The sequence below is a fragment of the Chrysochloris asiatica genome, unplaced genomic scaffold, assembly GCF_000296735.1.
Source record: "Chrysochloris asiatica unplaced genomic scaffold, ChrAsi1.0 scaffold00001, whole genome shotgun sequence".
Classification (NCBI taxonomy): Eukaryota; Metazoa; Chordata; class Mammalia; order Afrosoricida; family Chrysochloridae; genus Chrysochloris; species Chrysochloris asiatica.
In genome coordinates, this window is record NW_006408519.1 from 42,696,818 (window position 1) to 42,718,436 (window position 21,619).

Below are 21,619 nucleotides of genomic sequence, written 5' to 3' on the forward strand. Positions count from 1 at the left end.
GGTTGGCAGTTCAAACCCAATAGTCACTTCTCAGAAACCTTGTGAGTTGGAACCAACTCAACAGCACTTAATAACAACAGCAACAACACCCATGATTTCTCCCATCCTCTTCATCTAACCAGCAGCTACCAATTGTAAGAAATATTGGCTGGTCCCATCCTCCACCCTCCCCCAGATTAAGTCAAATGTGTCTCCTCTGTGCTCCAAAAATCTTAAGACCTTACCTGCAAAACAACATATCCCCACTATATTGTAAATGCCAGTAACTGCATGTCTCCTCTCATTAGACAGCTAACTAAATGCTTTCTAAATGGCATTGAGTCCCAAAACCCTGTCTACACCCAAGATGTGTCCTCTTCAATATATAACAGTGCTTATGTCAACCTATTTGACATCACCACATAGATATTTTGGAGGTACTGGAACTCTCTCTGCCCATCCATGATTTCCCCCAGTAAACCTGGTTTTCCCTTAGTATTCTTTGTTTCAGTAAATGATATTGATCTAAGTTTGAGTATTCCCAGAACAAACCCAAGACTGGGACTCAAGTCTAAGTATTCACTCAGGGACTAGGAGTAGAGGGGTATGAAAATAACATAGGAAGAAAAGGCATTACTACAGTGCATGACTGGAATTGAAGCTCATGGAAAACAGGGCAAAGCACATATCTCAGAATTATTCTACCTGAAGGCCAGGGCAAGTGGAGGATTGTTACACCAACTCCAAAAAGTCATTGACTGAGTGCTGCCCCCTGGGTTGTACATTTCCCAAGACTTTCAATCTGCCACTCTTATAAACAACGTAGCCCCTGAAATCCAGAAGTCCTCAGACACAGAGATGCACATAGTACAGGTGGGAGTTGGCAGGAACATCCTGAAACGGTCAAGTCAAAGGCTGTGAGTGAAGCATAATTCATCCAGAACATCTGGATTGGTTAAGGGTTGCCCCTGGGTTGCATTTCCTCTGCTTTCCATTCCCATAATCAGCATAGCACACAGATCTGTCACTTTTATCTCTTAAATATTTCATGTGTGTGAACCTTTCTCTCCATCTCTATCTACTCTCATCATTTGCATGGGGTCCTGTCCTGACTATTCACAGCTGTTACCCATAGAGGCTTATACAAAGAACTTGGAGTGAAATTTCCCCTCCCCTTAACATTAAATGACTTATCCATGTGACTTGTTAGTAAACCATCATCAGTAGAAGACATTTAGAGAGCCTTGCTATGACCAGCTATGATTATTTCTCCTCTTCTAGGAGAATGTCATGCCCTGCATGGACTCTGTAGCTTCACTGGACTGCAGTCATTATGTAGTGTGAGCCAGAAATAAAGTTTTACTGAAGCAAGCAAGCTACTGTAATGTTAGAACCATCATCAAAATCTTGATCCTGGCTTTGCAACCTCCATTCCCATCTTCCTCTGGGACCACTTTGTCTTTCATCTCTGCATTCTGGTCACTGTGACCTTTTTTCATACCTGGAAGGTGTTAGTCTCCCCTATTCCCAGAGCCTTTGGATGTACTATTTACTTTTTCTGGAATTCTCTTCTTTTCCCTCTCTCTTTGTGTACTTAGTTTCTATTCATCATTAGGCCTCATCTCAAAGGAGTTTGGATTTATCCAATGAATAAGTATTGAGTGCCCACTAATACTATGCAGTCTTCTCTCCTCTGAAGAGTCAGGGGCAAACATTTCTTCAAGAAACACTGCTCTTTGTCCATGTGGCACCCTTCACTGTCCTTCTATGGACTTCATTGCATAGGAAATCACACACTTGAATATTGGATCATTGAATGAGGTCTGTCTCCCTCACTAGTTTCATAAAAATGAGAATCCAATCCGCATTCTTCCCCACTCCATCATCTGTGTTATTACAGAATTGTTTCATGGTGGTGTCATGCAGTGGTGTGCCATGGCATCAGTTCCGACTCATAGCAACATACGGTTTCTGAAGCTGTAAATCTTTATGGGAGCAGAAAACCTCATCTTTCTCCCATGGAACAGCTGGTAGTTTTGAACTGCTGACCTTGCAGATCGCAGCTTGATTCCTAACCACTATGCTACCAGAGCTCCTTTGTCTCATGGTAGAAATTTTCAAATGAAACAAAGCTACTACATGGCAGGCATCCCTCATAAGATCCAGATGAGTTGGATATTGTTAAAATCCCCATTTTGTGCATGAGGCACACAGAAGTTAAAGAACTTTCCAAAGTCATCCAACTCCATAATACATGATGGAGCTGAAATTCAAATGAAGGCAGTCTGGTTCCAAAAACCATGCATGTCTTAACTCAGTGTATGAATGAATGAATGAATGAATGAATGAATGAATGAATGAATCTCCTAGGTATTTCTACAGCCACAGGACCCAGTACTTAATAAGTATGTAGTGAGCACTTGTTGAATGAATCAATTAATCCAGGAATAAACAAATGAATGTGCTTCCCTAAGTGGTTGACCATTTCAGTATGTGGTAATGTAGCAAGTCCCTTCTCTTGGAGTCTCAACACACACAAATACTTTCTATAGCAGGAGTAGCCATTTGAGTCTGAGTGTGGACTACAAGGACCTTCTGCCCTTACCCAAAAGGTCTCTTTTAACCATGGAACCACTCCGCCATTGTTAGATACTGCCTCTGAAGAATGCCTTTCCAAGGGGAATCAGGGATGGGAGTGCTGTCTGCAAGCTATTTTCCCTCATTGAATCAGCTTTAAGATAACAATCAGCAGAGAAAGAGAACCCACTTGTCTGTAGTCCCTCAGAGTTCTTAGCATCAGCCACTTACAAGGAGGAGACTTAACTTTGTGAGAAGATGCTGAGTTTTGTAAGACTACACACTAGGACCCTGGAGAAGCTCTTTGCATTCCAGTGTCTACAAAGAAGCAGTTAGGAAAAAGCTACCTAGACCACATGTATGTCCCCCCACGAAGTCACAACAGGTCTTTTAATAAGCTAATCAAAAAGGACTAAGTAGGACCTGGAGTCTGATTGGACATGGTGGTGTTCATCACTTGGTTTGCTTCCTGAAGAAGCACACAGCAGTGTTGGCAAATGCAAGTGAATATGAAAGGCACTTGGCACTTTTCTAGATGTACTTAATACATTTTTACCAATAAATAATCTAGACTATGTGGCTCTGTATGATAAGCATTGGGTTGTGAACCACAAGGTCCACAGTTCAAGCCTGCCAGCTGCTCCATGAAAGAAAGATGAGACTTTCTGCTCCCATGAAGATTTAAAGTCTCAGAAACAGAGTTGCTATGAGTCACAACCAACGTGATGCCAAATAAAAACAGCAACAATTTTCCTACCAGACACTGTGCAGGCTATATAGATGGTTAAGACCCTACAGCAACCCTCGGGGGTCCACAGCACAGGGGGATATGAACAAGCTTGTTGGAAATTTTGAGCAGAAAGTGCTATGGAAGAGACAGAGGAGGGAATATCTCTAGACTGTAAGAGAGCTTCCTGGAGACTGTAGTATTGGAGTTGAAATAGTTGCTTCCTACATTGAAGCTGGAGTCCTGGTGTGGAGCTCTGGGTTAATACGTCTGACTGCAAAGTCATTTGAACTGCAATGTCAGTGGTTCAAGCTCACCAGCTGCTCCTTGGAAACCCTATACAGTGTCACTATGGGTCAGAATAAACTCGATGGCACTTAGCAACAACAACAATGACATTGAAGCTGGTAGCCATCCAGTCAATTCCAATGTATCAAGACCCTGTAGGACAGAGTACAGCTGCCCCATAGGATCTCCAAGATGTAATTTTTAGGGAAATTACACACACATAAAAAGATGGTCATATCTTTCTCCTGTGGAGTGGCTGATGGGTTCAAAATGCTGGCTTTTCTGTTAACAGCTGACTGCTTAAAACACTGAGCTACCAGAGACTCTTCTCTCTAAACTGAGGCCTTTTAAAATAAGAAGTGTGCAGTACAAGAATGAGGAGAATTCAACTAATGCTGACAGAACCCGAGGAGGTCACAAAAAGGACCATCCAAGAAGAGGGTTGTGAGGACTCTGTTAGTGTTCTGAGAGAGAGGCAGGGATGCTGCATGTGTTGGAGGAGGGGAATCATATGAATTGACTCCAAGGATTGCTTTGGCTGCTGTGTTGAGAACAGACAGAAGGGTGCACTCCCTGAAGTAGGCTGGTGGTCAGGTAAGAGGTGCCTATGCCTTGCACCAGGGTGGCAGAGGTGGAAGTGGTCAGATTCTGGATACCTCTTGAAACTAGAGCCAATAGGATGGATGGTGTGGTATCAAAGAAAGTTCACAGTGAAGGATAACTTCAAGATTTGGTCCCTTCACAGGGCTGCATTGAGGAAAAGAGAAGGCTGGACAAAGTCATTAAGAAGAGATACAAAAAACTTCACCAAAGCCACTGCCACTCAGATGCAGGCAGGGTGGGTACCCACGTTCCTTCATGCCTCAGTAGATTCCTGGGAACCATCATATTATAAAAGTTAATTTTCTTAATGCCTGTGAGTCATCCATAAGATCAAATTATGTTTATTGCATTCTACTTAAAAGATCAGTAAAGTGTGCAGCCCATTACAGAAAGAGTTTCATCTGAAATGTTTAAAATAAAATACTTAGTGCTTAAAAGGATAAGTCCTCAGATACATTTTTTTTTTTTTATATGGCAGCCTCTCGATTTTAGGAAGCGCTATGTTATTTTAACAGCATAAATTCACTGCGCTGACAACATGAAAGGTATATTTATACCCATTAGCTCCTATGGTGTTCATAAAAGCCCTATGAAATAGATAATTATCCCGAACTTCATAGGCATGAAAGTTCGTAAGTCCAGAAATATTTAACAGAGTGGATTAGGAACCCAAACTAGAAACGTGAAAGAAAGAGTCCTCTTATCTCAGCTTCCTTTCATTAGCACATGTTCTTAAAGTCTGTGTATGTCGGAAAGTTGCCCACCCTAGGAGGATCAAGATCTAAGCTCAAAATCCAGTCCTACCACTAAGACCTGTATATATGATTTTCTACAATCTAAGTGTGGGATGGCCAAACATCTTAGTTTACAAGCCAACTCCAATCACTCTATAATGTTCTCCAGGACTCCTGCACCCAGGAACTCTATGACCAGACTCAGACTCGGTTAGAAAGAGAATGGAGTTTGATTAGCAAAGTTTGCAATGAGTACAGAGTGGGAGGGACATGGAGGCATGCCCTCCTCTTATGTGTCCTCCTCTTATGTGTTCATCAGCTCTGACTAATGGCAACTTTATATATCATAGAAGCAAATATCATCAGTGCTGTACCAAATTCATAATCAATCATCTTATCCTCCAGCATGTTCTATTGTGGTCCATAGGATTTTAATTGACTGATATCTGGAAGTAGAGTGCCAAATCTTTCTTCCTAGACTATCCTTATCTGTACACTTCACTAAAACCTGTCCACTATGGGTGACCCTGTTGATATTTGTATATCAGTGGTGTGACTTCTAGCATCATAACAACCCACAAGCCACCACAATAAAACAAACTGACAGAGGAGGGAGATGGATCATTGGATTAGACAACCTAGAAATTCCTTGCCTTGCCATATTACGGGTCAAATGATTTCCTCTAAATAGAAATACTTGGATATATGAGTAAAAGAGGAATTGAAACTCATGAACAGAATGATTTATATATGTTAACCTGCTTCCCACCATACATATCTCCCCATCAGAGGGTTGGTATTTTTTTTTCTTTTTTTTTTTTTGCAGCATAACAACATCCTCAAATATTCATACTTCACACTTTTAAAATACCCTTGCTCTGAGAATCTCAACATAATATATTTTACTTACAATTTTGTTTATTTTCCAATTGCCAGTTGTAAAAATTTTATCTTAATCTGAAACTATCACCGGCAGGTCTTTGCTTGTATTTCTAGAATGTGTGCTGATGTTAACAGTGAAAGTGGCTTTATTGTCTAATCAGCTACTCTACAAACTCTAATTTGTTGAATATATGACATCTTTACAGAGAAATAAAGCCCTGGCATGAAAGTAGTAAGCACGGTCAACAATGGGGAGAATGTTATCATTCCTACACCTAACAAAAACTGATGATACTGTTGGAATGGGGGCTTCTATGGTTTAGTTGGGTTATGTCACTGCGGTTGAGGGCTACAATATAAATTACGGATGTGTCTGTATAACCACATGAGGTTTTCTGCTCCCATAAACACTTGTTGTTGTTGTTAAGTGCCATCGAGTCAGTTCCGACCCATAGTGACCCTGTACAGGGTTTCCGAGGCTGTAAATCTTTACGTGAGCAGAATGCCTCATCTTTCTCCCGCGGAGCGGCTGGTAGTTTCAAACTGCTGGCCTTAAGGTTCTCAGCCCGATTCGTAACCACTACGCTACCAGAGCTCCTCCATAAACACTTACAAGCTCAGAAATCCTATCCAGGGTCATGATGAGTCAGAGCAGAAGTGTTGGCCATGCGTGAGTGGGTGACCAATATGCAAAGATCATTTTGACCATGTAAAAGGCAAACCTGGTGTCACACTGTAGAAGCACTGAGCAGCTGACTACAAGGTCGGCAGTTCAAACCCACCAGCCACTTCTCGAAACTCTATACAGGGTCACTGAATCAGGATAGACTCCACGGCACTTAAAAATAAGCAAAAGACAAAGGTCTGATCGTAGTTTCTTTGGCATTGCTTTATTCTAGAAATCATCCATTATTTACTGCTTTGAATAAAACTCCAGAAAAGAAAAAAACATTTACCATCAAGTTGAGCCAAACTCATGGCTACCCTATAGGACAGTGTAGAGCTGCCCCCCTCATAAAGGGTTCCAAGCTGTCAGGTTTATCGAAGCAGACTGCCACTTCTTCCTTCCACAGAGTTGGTTGCTAGGTTCAAACCCCTGACCAAGGTGTATTCTACCCCCTAACTCATTTAACAGGGAGTACAGAGCTCCATATAATCAGCATTGGACTACGAACCAGAATGTCCATGGTTCAAACCCACCAGCTGCTCCTTGGGAAAAAGAGGAGACTTTCTGCTCCCATGAAGATTTAAAGCCTTGGAAATGCCATACAGGGTCACTATAAGTCAGCATGAATTCGATGGCACTTAACAACAATACCTCACTTAACACCACACTCAGATGAAAGAAGGAACTCCTGAAAGACCCCATATGACATGGTCCCATTCATTTGAAAGTTCAAAATAGAGAAATCCATGGATTCTAGCATCAAGGGGTTGGAGAAAAGAGGGCAATGGAGTTGTTACTATTGTTATCTGCCTTCATGTTGTTCCCAACTCATGGAAACTGTACAACAAAACAAAACACAGCATGGTCCTGCATTAACCTCATGATAGTTATGTTTGAGCCCGTTGCTTCAGCCACTGTGTCACTATAGCACTGAGGGGCTTCCTCTTTTATGCTGACCCTCTGCTTTACCAAGCACAATGTCCTTCTCCAGGGACTGGTTCTTCCTAATAACATGTCCAAAATACGTGGAAGGACATTTCACCATCCTTGCTTCTGGATGTACTTCTTCCACAGATAATGGAGGATGACTACCAAATGTGTCCAGGGTTTCTTTGAGGGATAATAAAAAACGTTCTGAAAGAAGATAGCAGTTGTGGTTGCACAATCCTGTGAATGTGCTAAAAACCACTGAATAGTATGCTTTAAAAGACAAAATTGTATGTGATGTGAATTATATCTTAATAAAGACACTTTAAAAAAACTTGAAAAGGTCTATTACCATATAACCAAGCAGCAGCATCAAGGAACTGGAGTGCATAGATCAGAAACAGACACTCATAAATCTAAGATTTAAGATCTGATCAAGGAAGTATAACAAATAAATAGGGTCGAAATAGATGATTCAAAACCTAGTGGTAAAAAATGTCTTTTGCTGAAAAAATACATCAGATTTATATTCTCACCAACATACAGCAAGATAAACCCCATTTAGATTAATGATTTATATGTGTAGAGAAACTAGATACAAGCATAAGGGTATTTATTGCTCTGCAAAAGAGGAGAGATTGTCTCGGCAATAAACCAACAAAAGAACTACAAATCAGAACACTGAAGAATGTCTCAACACATAAGCCAACACCTATCAAACAAAGATGCTTACAAAGTTTAAAGGACATCAATACAATAGAGCAAAATGCGCCAAATGAATTCTTCACAACCACGTTTAATATTTTTATTTAAAGAGTTCATTAAAAATGGATGACTCCCTAATGGAAAATGAATAAGTAATCTCAGAAGTTAGAAGAAAACTATAGCTAATAAACGTTCAACTTTATAAATAATAACAAAACTTTATATAGAGTATTTTCCCATCTCTCCACCTAGAAAATACTTAGAAATCAGTGGTGACACGGGCTGAGTTGGAAATTCTGGTGGAAGTATCAATCCTCATAGTGAATATGTTAACCTGTTTTTTTTATTTATGTTAATACCCAGGTAAAGAGGTACTGGAAAGCTTTAAAATAATTCAGTCTTTAGTGAATGCAGTTCTAGGAATCAACCTTCAGGAAAAATTGAGATATGTAAAGGAATTGATACATGCATATATTATTCATTAATTCATTCAACCTACTTGTTGTTTAGTGCAGTCAAGTCTGTTCCAACCCATAGCGACCTTGTATAGAGTTTCTGAGGAGCAGCTTGTGAGCTTGAATGGCTGACCTTGCAGTCCAGCACATTAACCCACAGTGCCACACCAGGACTCCAACAAACTTGTACGCAGCATCTACTATGTGCCCTGGTGGCCCCATGATTGAAGCACTTGACTGCTAACTCAAAGGTCAGAGATTCTAATGCTCCAGCCACTCTATAGGAGAAAGATGTGGCAAACTACTTCTGCAATGATTTCCAGCCTCAGAAACCCTATAGAGCATTTCTATACTGCCCTATTAGTGGCTGTGAGTTGATACTGATTGGACAGCAACAGGTTTGGGGTTTTTTGTGGTTGTTGTTTTGTCTTACGTGCCTAGTTCTATTCTAGGAAATAAAGCAGAGAGCAAAACAAACACACACACAAAATAAAAAACAACCTTAACACTATGTAGCTTGTGTCCTAGACAGACTATAAACAAATTATTTCATTACAGTGCATGTTAGATTAGGTGGTGGTTATGTCTGCCTACTGAGAGGATTACCTGATATTGTCCTTTGGGGCCACTCATGAGCAGAGCTGCAGTATAGAAGCAGCCCACTTGGGCTCACACCCTCATGTCTCATACTGACCCATCTAATAAGCAGGCCCAAGTGTCTATCTTCTTGTCAGCTGAGGTATGACTGTGTATGTGTGTGTGTCGATTGCAACTCACACTGCTCCTATAGCACTGAGTAGAGTTGTCCTATAGGGCTTCACAGGCTGTCATCTTTCCAAGAGAGCAGCTAGTAGAGGGGAAGTCTGCTTTCTGCAGCACACAGCACGCAGTTCCTCTTGTAAATGATCGCTCATCCTTTAGGGAAGGGTTGGGAAAATTACTGCCGTACACAGTATTTGCTTGGTACCATTTTGCAGGTTCCTTCTGCAAGGACACTCAATGCCCCTTCAGAAAATGGGCTCCGGGTGACAGGTCACCATTTTTTATGGTGATGACTGGCTCTGACCTCCTCTTCACCAGCTCTGAATTTTTTTCCATTAAGACAAGTCAAGTGACCTCTTGGAATGTGCCCTGGTTATCTCTCCAGCCTTGCTGTCCCCTTTTTGAAGTCTGTTCCTAGATTCAGAGGCTGATATGTTGACACCAGGATCCTGCCAGTCCAGAACCTGTCATACCCAGTTCCAGTGCATTATTTCCGAATGTTAAACATAGCCTGTCAGTGGCACTGAGATTTGCAAAGCTGCCATGCCTTTTCAACAGGGCATTCCTTATTGACAAAGCGAAGGATGTGTCCCAAGCCTTTGAGTGTCTGCTTTGGTCTCACATAACAAATCCCTTCCCCGATTCTTACTTCTTCAAGCCTTAGAAACCCTTCCTCATTTCTCAGCTAACATTGTCTGGCATGACCCTCTCATTAAATCATGATTGATTCCAAGTTTCAAGGAATCATCCCAACAAAAGATTAGGATTGGTTCCAACATGTATTTGCCAGGATATTAAATCTTAAATCATAGGGGAGTGTCTCCTGGTCAATAATTTTACCCTGACCAGCTGTACCTCTTAAATCTTCTAGTCTAATACTTCATGGCATCCTGGGGTGGTGCTGTGGGATGGAGCAATGGACCACAAGGTCAGTTTGAACCTCAAAGTCGGCAGGTCAAGCTCACCAGTCGCTCCTCGGAAACCCTATACAGCGTTGTTATGAGTCGGAACTTACTCAACGTCACTTAACAACAACAGTCTAACACCTCAGAGCCAGTCTCATGTCTGCTTCTCTAGTTCCAGTCCTTGCATATGAGGAGGCTTCATAAGGTTTACAGAGAAACTGCATTGTTGCTATTTTCCCACAAACTTTTTGAAGCCTTCACCTATTAACCAGACCCTGCAATTCTTTCAGTGACACATAGCAACCCTGTATAGGGTTTCTGAGGAGCAGCTGGAGGGTTTGAACTGCCAACCTTGTGGGTCAGGCTGATCCTACAGCACCACACCAGAAGTTCATAGTCCCTATTTAGGAACTGTCCAGTCCATATTCTTTGACTATTCTATACATATATCAATTTATTTGCACAGTGTTGCATATGCTACAGTCTGGTTCTATTGTTCTGAAGACAACAGAGGAAAGTAGGAGCAGACCATGAGGGGACCAAGCATCATAGCCCAGGTCACCTGTCTCAGATGGGATCTCCATGAATTTCTTCATGAGACAGCTTTCCTGTACTAAGGGAACGGGGTGTTTCTATTAACCTGTGAAGGGTTACAGAAATCTGGGGGATTTAAGATGCTGACATGTTCGTTTAAATGCCCTGCCCCAGATCTCAGGACCCCAACTTTAACATTGGATACCTGTGAAGCTGTGAATACAACCTCCTTTGCAGTTCTGCCATCTTAACAATGAAGCACAGGGCTCAATTTCCTAACCTCCTTGTTACTGCAGGAGTGATGATCTCTTTAAACTCTGCTCCAGGGCATTCCCACTTCACATTGTACCAGCTTAGAACCAATCTGTCCTTGTCATTTTACTCGGTAAAGGTTTCCACAGTCATGAACCGAATCCAGCCAACTCTCAATTCTTATAGTCATCATTGTTCCTTGTACTATTCATGCACCAAAGCTACAAATCATAACGCAGGACCTCCCCTTCAGCCTGCACTCGTGTATTCCAGGTGAAAGTTGCACTGGTTTTGATTACAAAGCAGGTCAGGTTTTATTAAGATCATGCTTAAATTACCAACTGCAGTCTTATTATCAAATGATTTTTAAGTACTCCTATTCCAGAATCCCATCTTGGGAATCTGCTTTATAGGGGGGTGTTTCCTATGTCCTCAAAATCAGAGTATTTCAAAAGTATTGTTTCTAAGTTCCAGTTCATACGTGTCCTGGTTTATTTCAAACATGTCTCCGTGATCTGTGGATGGCTGCAGGCAGGTTCTCTCGTAATGTGATTGTCTTTGTTCCATTAGGGCTTCTTCAAGAAAAAAAGGTCTAATAGAAACAGTGGCTTCCAAGGGGATCTGCTGAGCCTGTTCAATTCTTGGCTAGATCAGAGAAGGTTGTGGAGGCTAATTTTGGATCATTAAAAAGAGTAATCTTGATAGATTTTCTTGAATTACATACGATGATCACCAAGACTTACTGTAAAGAAGTTTTAAGAAAACTGAAAACTGCACAGGTGAGAAAAAGTGCAGGAAAATTGCACTGAAGATTCTTTTTCCCCATCACAACAATACACCTGCTCCTTTTTTGAGACTAGCAAGGACTGTCCTAGGAAAATTTTCTTGGAAACCTGACCCCATCCACTCTACAGTCAGGACCAACCCCCTTCAGATATCTTTTTGTTCACCAAACTCAAAAAACAATGAAAAGGAACACAAATCAAATCCCTTGGGAGTGGCAAAACTACCCTTCTGATGTGGTATAAATTGAAAACTACAGAATTCTTCAGGAAGAGTTATTGTTGCTGTTAGGTGCTGTTGAGTTGACTTGAACTCATGGTGTCCCTATGTACGACAGAATGAAGCACAGCCCAATCCGCAGCCCCATAACAGCTGTCATGTTTTAGTCCATTGTTGGTGCCACTGTGTCAATCTGTCTTCCTTTTCTTCTCTGACCCTCTCTCTACTTTGTTGTTGTTTTGTTGTGTGCCAGCGAGTTGGTTCCGACTCATAGGAATCCTGTATAGGGTTTCCGAGGAGTGGCTAGTGAGTTGAATTGCCAACCTTGGTGTGGCACTGTAGGATAAGCACTGAACTGTGTACCATAAGGTTGGAGGTTCAAAACCAACAGCTGTTCCTCGGAAACACCGTACAGGATTGCTTTGAGTCAGAATCAACTCTACAGACATAAAAATAAGACCTTGGGTTAGCAGTCCAGCACTTATCCCACAGCATCACACCAGGATTCTAATTTCTCCCTTATCAAGCATGAAACAATGAAAAAGGGAAAGGAGAACAATCTGAGTCCCTGGGGGACACCAACATTGTCACATGGATGTCATTAAATCAAAGTGCACACAATTCTTTGGGAAACAATTAGAGAATTGGAAAAATAGCCTCCAGACATGGATAGACCAAAACAGATGACATGTTGAGAAACAATAAATTCCCATTTTGATATTTTTGCTTAAAAGGGGTTCCATGAGTTCTGGTGTTGCTCTATGGGTTAATGAGCTGGACTGTAAAGTCAGTTTGAACCACAGGATCGGTGGTTCAAGCTCACCAGCTGCTCCTTGGAAACCCTATACAGGGTCATTATGGGTTAGAACTGACTCTACAGCACTTAATAACAACACTATTGTAGCAATACTTTTTGACTTATCCTAGCCTCATGTGTGTAGACATAGATGTGTGTGTGTGTGTGTGTGTGTGTGTGTGTGTGTGTGTGTGTGTGTGTATCCACCACTCACCTGTCAGTTTGTTGTACTGTGGTGGCTTGCATGTTGCTGTGATTACGGAAGCTATGCCACAGGTATTTTAAATACCAGCAGGCTCACCCACGGTGGACAGGTTTCAGCTGAGCTTCCAGATGAAGACAGAGTAGGAAGTACCATGGACTACCAAAAGAACAAACCAATCTGTGTTGGAAGAAGTACAGCCAGAATGCTCCCTGGAAGCCAAGCTGCCCAGACTTTGCCTCTCATACTTCGGACATACTATCAGGAGCAACCAGTCTCTGGAGAAGGATATCATGTTTGGTAAAGTGTAGGGTCAGAGAAAAAGAAGAAGACCCCTAATGAGATGGATTAGCACAGTGGGGGCAGCAAAATGGGCTCAAGCGTGGTAACAATTGTAAGGTTGGCCCAGGACCAGCAGTATTTCATTCTGTTGTGCACAGAGTCACTATGAGTTGGTGCTGACTCTATGGCACCTAACAACAATAATATATATATATATATATGAGTGTGGTGGGTCCATAGGATAAACACAGGACTGTGAGCCACAAAGTTGTTGGTTTGAACTACCAACCTCTCTGCAGGAAAAAGATGAGACTTTATGCTCTCGCAAACATTTTAAAAGCCTCAGAAATTCTATACAGGATCACTGTTAGTTGGAACTGACTCAACAGCACTTAACAACAACAATGTATACTGGAAATATATATATATTTATTCTGGAGTTCTAGTGTGGCATTGTAAGATAATGCAATGGATTGAAAAGTCTGTTTGAACTGCAAGGTCAGAAGTTCAAACCCGCCAGCCACTATTTGAAAGCCCTATACAAGGTCACTATGAGTTGGAACCAACTTCATGACACTTAACAACAACAATAAGGTTTCCGAAGTGTAGCTGGAGGGTCTGAAATGCTGACCTCATGATTCTCAGTTCAATGCTGAGTCAGAAACAACCTTTCAACACTAGAGCATGCTGCTTCATCAGTACTGACCTGGGGGTGAACTCACTGACCTGGATGCTGAGGCTCTCCAGGACATGCACCTTCCTGGGTTACTGCAAGATAAGAAAGTGTACAAGTGTATTGTCAACAATTACACCCAGCAGAGCATAATGGGGTTTGCTGAAGTTTCTATTAATATTAACTTTATTCTGTTGTTGTTTTTATTGTTGTCATTACCATCCTCTTTAATGTAAGATCATAAGAGGCTGAGAAATTAGCAAGGCAAGTAACGAGACACAAACATACGCACATACACCCATGGTACTTGTTTTCTTCGCTCCTTGGGACTATAAATTACATGAGTGAGAAAATGAACCTTTATACAACCGAGATGACATGACTTAATGTTGAATGACACCAACCCAGGCAGAAAACACCAGCGATGTGATAGGAACTCCAGGAGTGATTTAGTGTTTGGGGATGTTCAAGCAGGAGAAATCGCCCCATGAGGCAATTAACTCAGAGTAACAAGACCAACGGTTTCTGAACCCTGACAAGCTGAGGTGAAGAAGGTCCAGCAAGTCTGCAGGGAGCCATCCAAGAGAATCACAGTTTGTAATCAAAACATCCAGAGAAAGTGGGAGCAACGCAGAGCATCTGGCAGAGAAGAATTGTGTATGGGGATATTTATTTTACCACTACACTAGCTATCTAGGGGTAGCCTCTAGTCATCTGTCTGCTGCTGTCTGTGCCAGGGTGGTGTGTATGTTTGTACATGAATGCAACACACATGTCGGTGTGTGTGTACATGTGTGTATATGTGTGTGCATGCGTATGTGTGCATATGTGAGTACATAGACGTGTGATATTGTGAGTGTGCTGATATGTATGTGTGCAGATGTTACTGTGTACATGTGTGCACCCATGAATGTGTGTGTTCATGAGTGTGTACATGCAAGTGTAGATGTGTGTTCACGTGTTAGCACATGCATGAGGGTGCATGCATGTGTGCACATGTGTGTGGTCATTCAAAATGGCTACAGAATTGACAGGGAACTGCCAGAGGTTCAAGTCGGATTCAGATGAGGATGTGGGATGAGATACATCATTGCTAACATCAGATGGATCGTGGCTGAAAGCAGAGAATACCATAAATATGTTTATCAGTTTTTTTATTGACTCCATGAAGGCTTTCGACTGTGGATCATGACAAGCTATGGATAACATTGCAGACAATAATGCTGTGGAGCTTGTATGTAGATCAAGAAGCAGTCACTGAATTGTTTAAGATCAGGAAAAGTGTGTGCCAGGGTTGTATTCTTTCACCATATTTATTCAATCTGTATGCTGAGCAAATAATCTGATAAACTGGATTATATTAAGAAGAACAGGCATGAGGATTGGAGGAAGATTCATTAACAACCTACAATATGCAGATGATACAACCTTGCTTGCTGAAAACAAAGAGGACTTAAAATACTTACTGATGAAAATCAAAGACCACAGTCTTCAGAATGGGTTGCACCTCAATGTAAAGAAAACAAAAATCCTCACCACTAGTGCAATAAATAGTATCAAATAACATTGTGATAAATGGAGAAAATATTGAGGTTGTCAAAGACTTTGTTTTGTTTGGATCCACTATCAACACTCCAGGAAGCAGCAGTCAAGAAATCAAATGACATATTGCATTAGGCAAATCTCCTGCACAAGACCTCTTTAAAGTGTTCAAGAGCAAAGATGTCCGCTTGAGGACTAAGGTGCACCTGACCCAAGCCATGGTATTTTCAATAACCTCAGATGTATGTGAAAGTTGGACAGTGAATAACAAAGACCTTAGAAGAATTGATGCATTTGAGTGAAGAATATTAAAATACCCTGGACTGCCAGAAGAACAAATATGTGTTGGAAGAAGTACAAGAAGAATGCTCCTTACAAGCCAAGACAGCCAGACTGTGTCTCTCATACTTCGGATATGTTATCAGAATGACCAGGACATCATGCTTGGTAAAGTGGAGGGTTGGAGAAAAAAAGGGAGACCCCCAATGAAATGGAATGACACAGTGGCAGCAGCAATGGGCTCAAGTGTAGCAATGATTGTGAGGCTGGCGTAGGACCCGGCAGTGTTCCATTCTGTTGCTCTAAGGTCACTGTTAGAACTGACTCAACGGCACCTAACAACAACAAGCATATGAGTGTGTTTGTATGCATGTGTGTTCGAGAAAGCTCCTGGGGAATGGAACAAACCAGACACCTGGAGCGAGATGGGATGGACGAGGCACGGGAGTGTCCCTGTGAGAGCTCAACTCATGGGAATCAGACCCAGGTAAGTCTATTTCCCTCAGCTTGCCAAGCTTCAGTTTCCATGTGTGTAAAATAGAGGATTTCCATGTACGTTTCTGTGAGGATTGTGGGAAATAATATAACTAATGTTCCAACCTCAAAATCCATCAATTTCGCCCATTCTTCAGACCTAGGCTCGTTTGCATAATCAATCAATCTTACCCATTACTATAACCATTGTAGTTACTGTTTGTCTATTCTGTGAGATTGGCAGAAGGAAAATCAAACAAAAAACAGATTGCTTGAATTTTCTTCTTTTTAAATATACCTCTAGGGGCCTCAGTGGCACAAGAGGTTTGCCAACCTAAAAGTTGGTAGTTGGAACCCACCCAGAATGCTGTGAAACAAAGGCCTGTCAAACTACTTTTGCAAATATTACAACAAAAAAAACCCTATGGATTGCAGTTCTGCTCTGTAGCTCTTTAGGGCTCCAGGAGTCGGAATCAATTTGATGACAACCACTTGTATTCTGTTTACCTGTGTCACTAGGAAAAGCAGTTGGAATTAAAAACCACCAAGAAATTTAATAAGTGGGCCACATTCAAAGAACAATTTTTAATGACTTTGAAGCAAGTTCCTCACAAAACAGAGGGTCCCTGCTACTCACAGAGTGCCCTGAAGATCAGCAGCTACCACATTACCTGGTCGCTTGATATAAATGCAGAATCTCAGGTCCCACCACAGAATTCCACTTGGATAATGTTGTTGTTGGTAGGCACCATCAAGTTGGTACTGACTCATAGTGAATCTATGCACAACAGTACAAAACACTGCCCGGTCCTGCGCCAACCTCACAATCGCTGCTACGTGTGAGCCTTTGGTGCTGCCACTGTTCCAATCCATCTCATTGGGGGTCTTCCTCTTTTTCTCCAATCCTCCACTTTACCAAACACAATATCCTTCTCCAAGGACTTGTTCCTCCTTACAACATATCCAACATAAGAGAGACAAAGTCTGACCATCCTGGCTTCCAAGGAGCATTCTGGCTGCACTTCTTCTAGTATAGATTGGTTTGTTCTACAGACAGTCCATGATACTTTTAATATTCTCCTCCAACTCCATAAATCAAATGCACCAATTCGTGTATGGTCTTCCAGGGGCACGTTAGTCCTCAAACTGACATCTTTGCTCTTGAACAATTTAAAGAGGTCTTGTGCAGCAGACTTGCACTGTTTAATTTATTGACTGCTCCTTCCATGAGTGTTGGTTGTGGATCCAATCAAAATGAAGCCTTTGACAACTTCAATCTTTTCCCCATTCATATGAATCCTGTTTATCAGTCCAGTGGTGAGAATTTTTGTTTTCTTTACATTGAGATGCAACCCATACTTAAACCTGTGGTCTTTGATCTTCATCAGTAAGTATTTGAAGTCCTCTTCACTTTCAGCAAGCAAGACTGTATCACAGGTTGTTAATGAGCCTTCCTCTAACCTGGATGCCACATTTTACTTCATATAATCCAGCTTCTCAGATTATGTGCTCAGCATATATAATGAATAAGTATGGTAAAAGAATACAACCATGGTGCACACCTTAACTAATTTTAAAGCATTTAGTGCTCCCTTGTTCTGTTCGAACAACTGCTTCCTGGTTTATGGATATTACACTTGGCAAAGTGGAGGGTCAGCGAAAAAGAGGAAGACCCACCCCCACCAACAAGATGGATTGACAGCATGGCAGCAACAATGGTGAGGATAGTACAGGACTGGGCAGTGTTTCGTTCCATTCTGACTCACCATGAGTCAGAACCAACTCTATGACACCTAACAACAACAACAGCAACCCCAGAACTGTATAAATCAGAGTCTGCAGCATTTTGACAAGATCCCCAGGTGACTGGTAAGCACAATGAAGTTTGGAAAGTGCTGAGCTAGCATACCCAGTGTGTGCCCATTTGTCCACAGTTGTATTCAGTCCTCTTGTGAGCAAGCCACCCATCTATTCAATCACACCTGATTGGTCCATATCCCAACAATGAGCCAACCACGTGCTGGTTGCACAATGGCCAATGCAATCAGTCTCAAGAGGAACCAGATGATGAGTGTGAAGACATCCAATGGCATTTTCTATAAGGCAGTGCCTTGGCCCCATTAGACACAGCCAAGTCAGCATGCTCGGTGGATAGCAAGGAAGACAGGGGTAGTGATTTATTCTAATCAGAATGTAGCATTCTGCATGAGGAGTGAGCAGGATTTCAGCAGGTGAAGGAGAAAGAGAGAAAGATGCAATTCAAGGGGAGTCCCAGGCGGTATAGTCGTAGGAATGTGCAGGATGTTCAGGTTCCGGTGAAGGAAGAGGCATGGTGAGAGAAAAGCTTTGAAGAATGTCTGGGGCTGGATCGTAGAGAGGCCTGAAAGATAGGCAGGTGTCCATGCTCTGCCACAAAGACAAAGAGAACACACACATCAAGGGAAGCAACTTGAGTGTGTGCTTTTCAGCAGCACCCAAAGTCTTCCCCTCCACATGAGCCCAAATCAAACGCAAACCCAATGAGTCCATTCAAACTCACAGTGACCCTGTCGGACACACTGGAATTTCACCATAGAGTTTCTGACACTGTCCATCTTCACAGGAGCAGTAGCGGCCCGTGGATTTGAACAGTCAACCTTGCAGTTAGCAGCCCAACACTTAACGTACCCACCACCAGGATTCTTTTCAAGATGAGCAAAAGGGTATAACTTCCCTGTTTCCCTGTACCCAGAGATGAGACCATTCCAGACTGGGTATGCTGTGTTGGGATCAAGGTACTCTTTGTCCTCGTTCTGACAGGGTCTCCACCTCACTCAGCCTGGTCTCTAGACTGTGAAAACGAGCACCTCGGGCCCCTAGTCCTGGACAGAGATGGGCAGTTCGACCCATTCCAGGGTGAAAGCTTGTCCCTGTAAGCTGCTGCTCATTCTGGATTTCACTTCTCAGCCCCTCTTGTGTATACATGAAGCCATGAGACTAATTCAGCAGAAGACAGGAGCAGATCTGGTGTGTCCACTCCCAGACTGTGGATGCTGAGCCTGGCCCCTGAGTCACCACATGGAGTAAAGTCAAGCAGTAAGCAATACTGTCCACATTGGACCTCTGCACAGACAAGAAAGAGACTCTTCTGTTGTGTATGAGCCACTGTCTACTTTGGGGTTCTTATGTGACAATATCCAATGGGATGGGTCAGGCTAACAATGGTAGTGCCAGCTCACTAGAAAGGACCTAAGATGGCCAGTGGAGATGTAGACCTGGAAGGGTCAGCATAGGTAGTAGAGAGCAGGACGACAGGCCAGACTGGATAAGGCTGGGGTGGAGGAAGCTGCAGGTGAAGACAATAAGGGATTCCTGGGGGAGAGAGGGGAGCTGGCTTTTGGAGGTAACATCATACACAGGAGCCAGTAACATCATACACAGCTCCAGGGACACTTTTGACATGGGGTTCTGGTATAGTGACGTAGGAAAAGCACTGGACTGTTAACCACAGGTTGGCGGTTCAAACCCATCAGTCACTCCTTGGAAACTATGAGTAGGAACTGACTCGATGACACTTAACAACAACATTGAGTGCAGTGTGATGATACCCCCCCCCCCCCGAAGATGGGCAGAACCACCAGCAACAGTAATAATAAGAACCACTGTGGGTTGAGCGCTTCGGCCATGCCAGGCAATGTGCTACAGACTTTGTAAGCATTACCTCACCTAGCGCACTCCTAGCAACATTAGAAAACAAAAATAAACCTGCTCTCACTGAGTCAGTCCCAACTCCCAGCAACCTCTTAGACTACAGAGTGAAACCAAGTTCCATAGGTTTCTTCTCTTTCTCTGTAAACTTTACAAAAGCAGAACACCAAGTCTTTCTTCCATGGAACTGGATAGGTTAGAACCACCTTTCAGTTAGGCCTCAAGTCAAATCATCTGAGCCACCTAGCGGCTTACTGAAGTTATATGTAGACAGGCACTAGGGTAGTTTATGGAGTCCTGGTATGGTGCTGTGGGTTAAGCACTGGACAGCTAACTACAAGGTCAGCAGTTCAAATCCACCAGCAGCTCCTCAGAAACCCTATACAAGGTTGCTAATTTGGAACCAATTTGACTGCACTGAGCAACAATAACAACATTGCCATTCAAATGGTACTAGAGGAGAAATGGAGACTTACCCCAAATCATTCCTCATAATGGGCGAAACCAGACTTGGAGCCCAGATAATGTAACTGCATAGCTCTTCAACACTTGAATACATTGTCTTCCTACAATTATATTAAAATAACTTCATTTTTCAAGATGCTCTGCACAACAGCTTTTGAATTTTGCACTAGCAAAAAAGGAGACTTCATGGTGCATTGGATTACATGTTGAACTGCTAACTACAAGGTCAACAGTTCGAATCCACCAGCCACTCTGCAGGAGAAAGAGAAGGCCTTCTAATCCTGATCCGATGGCCTCAGAATCTCTACATAGGGTTATGAGTCAGAACCTACCCCATGGCAGTGGGTTAACTCATATAAAAAAAAAAAATCCTGCAACTGAATTAACAGGAGGAGACAGCCTCATCTTTTTTTCACAGAGTAACTGGTAGGTTTGAACCACTGATTTTTGGTTACCAGGCTACTACTTAACCTTTACACCACCTGGGTTCCTTGTAGAAACTGAGGTGGTTGTTGTTCCGACTCATAGCAGCCCTGTAGAGGGTTTCTGGGTAGTGGCTGGTGGATTTGAACTGCTGACTTTGTTAGCAGTCCCGTGTGTATACTACAGTGCCACATCACCAATTGAAGAGCCATTCCTAAATTGCACGTGCTGATTGCACACTTGTTACAGTGCCAGGGCAGATGAGAATGCTCCAGAATCACATCCTGGAGAGAAACAGTTTTGCCAGTGAATCTGGTCTTGCAAAGTTCTCCCACAAGAGTGGGCAGATTGGCTCTAAGAGAGATCAGATGCAGTTAACAGTTCCCCTTGGCTAAATTTTCCCTTCTGTTGCGAGCAGATGGCTCCAATTCTCCATAATGAGAGCCATGCATGCAGGTTCAAGGGCAGAGTGCTATCAGGGGGCTGGATTCCGTGGCCATAAATCTGGGTGCAGGGTGAGAGATGTCATGTGACAACCCTGGCTTCACTCACATTGTACACAGGCAAAACTGTCAGTGCACAATAAGCCCTGCCCACAGTCACAACTGTAACCAGGAGACGCCTGTCTGTAACCAGGAGATGCCTGTCTGTAACCAGGAAACACCTGTCCATTACCAGAAGACACCTGTCTGTAAACTAGGAGATGCCTATCCATAACCAGGAGATGCCTGTCTGTAACCAGGAGACACCTGTATGTAATCAGGAGATGCCTGTCTATAACCAGGAGACACCTGTCT

General features: G+C 42.6%; 1 pseudogene; it reads left to right on the plus strand.

Annotated features, from left to right (window-relative positions):
- The first annotated feature begins 16,143 nt into the window (after positions 1-16,143).
- LOC102811789 overlaps positions 16,144-21,619 on the plus strand; it is a 24,054-nt pseudogene continuing 18,578 nt past the window's right edge.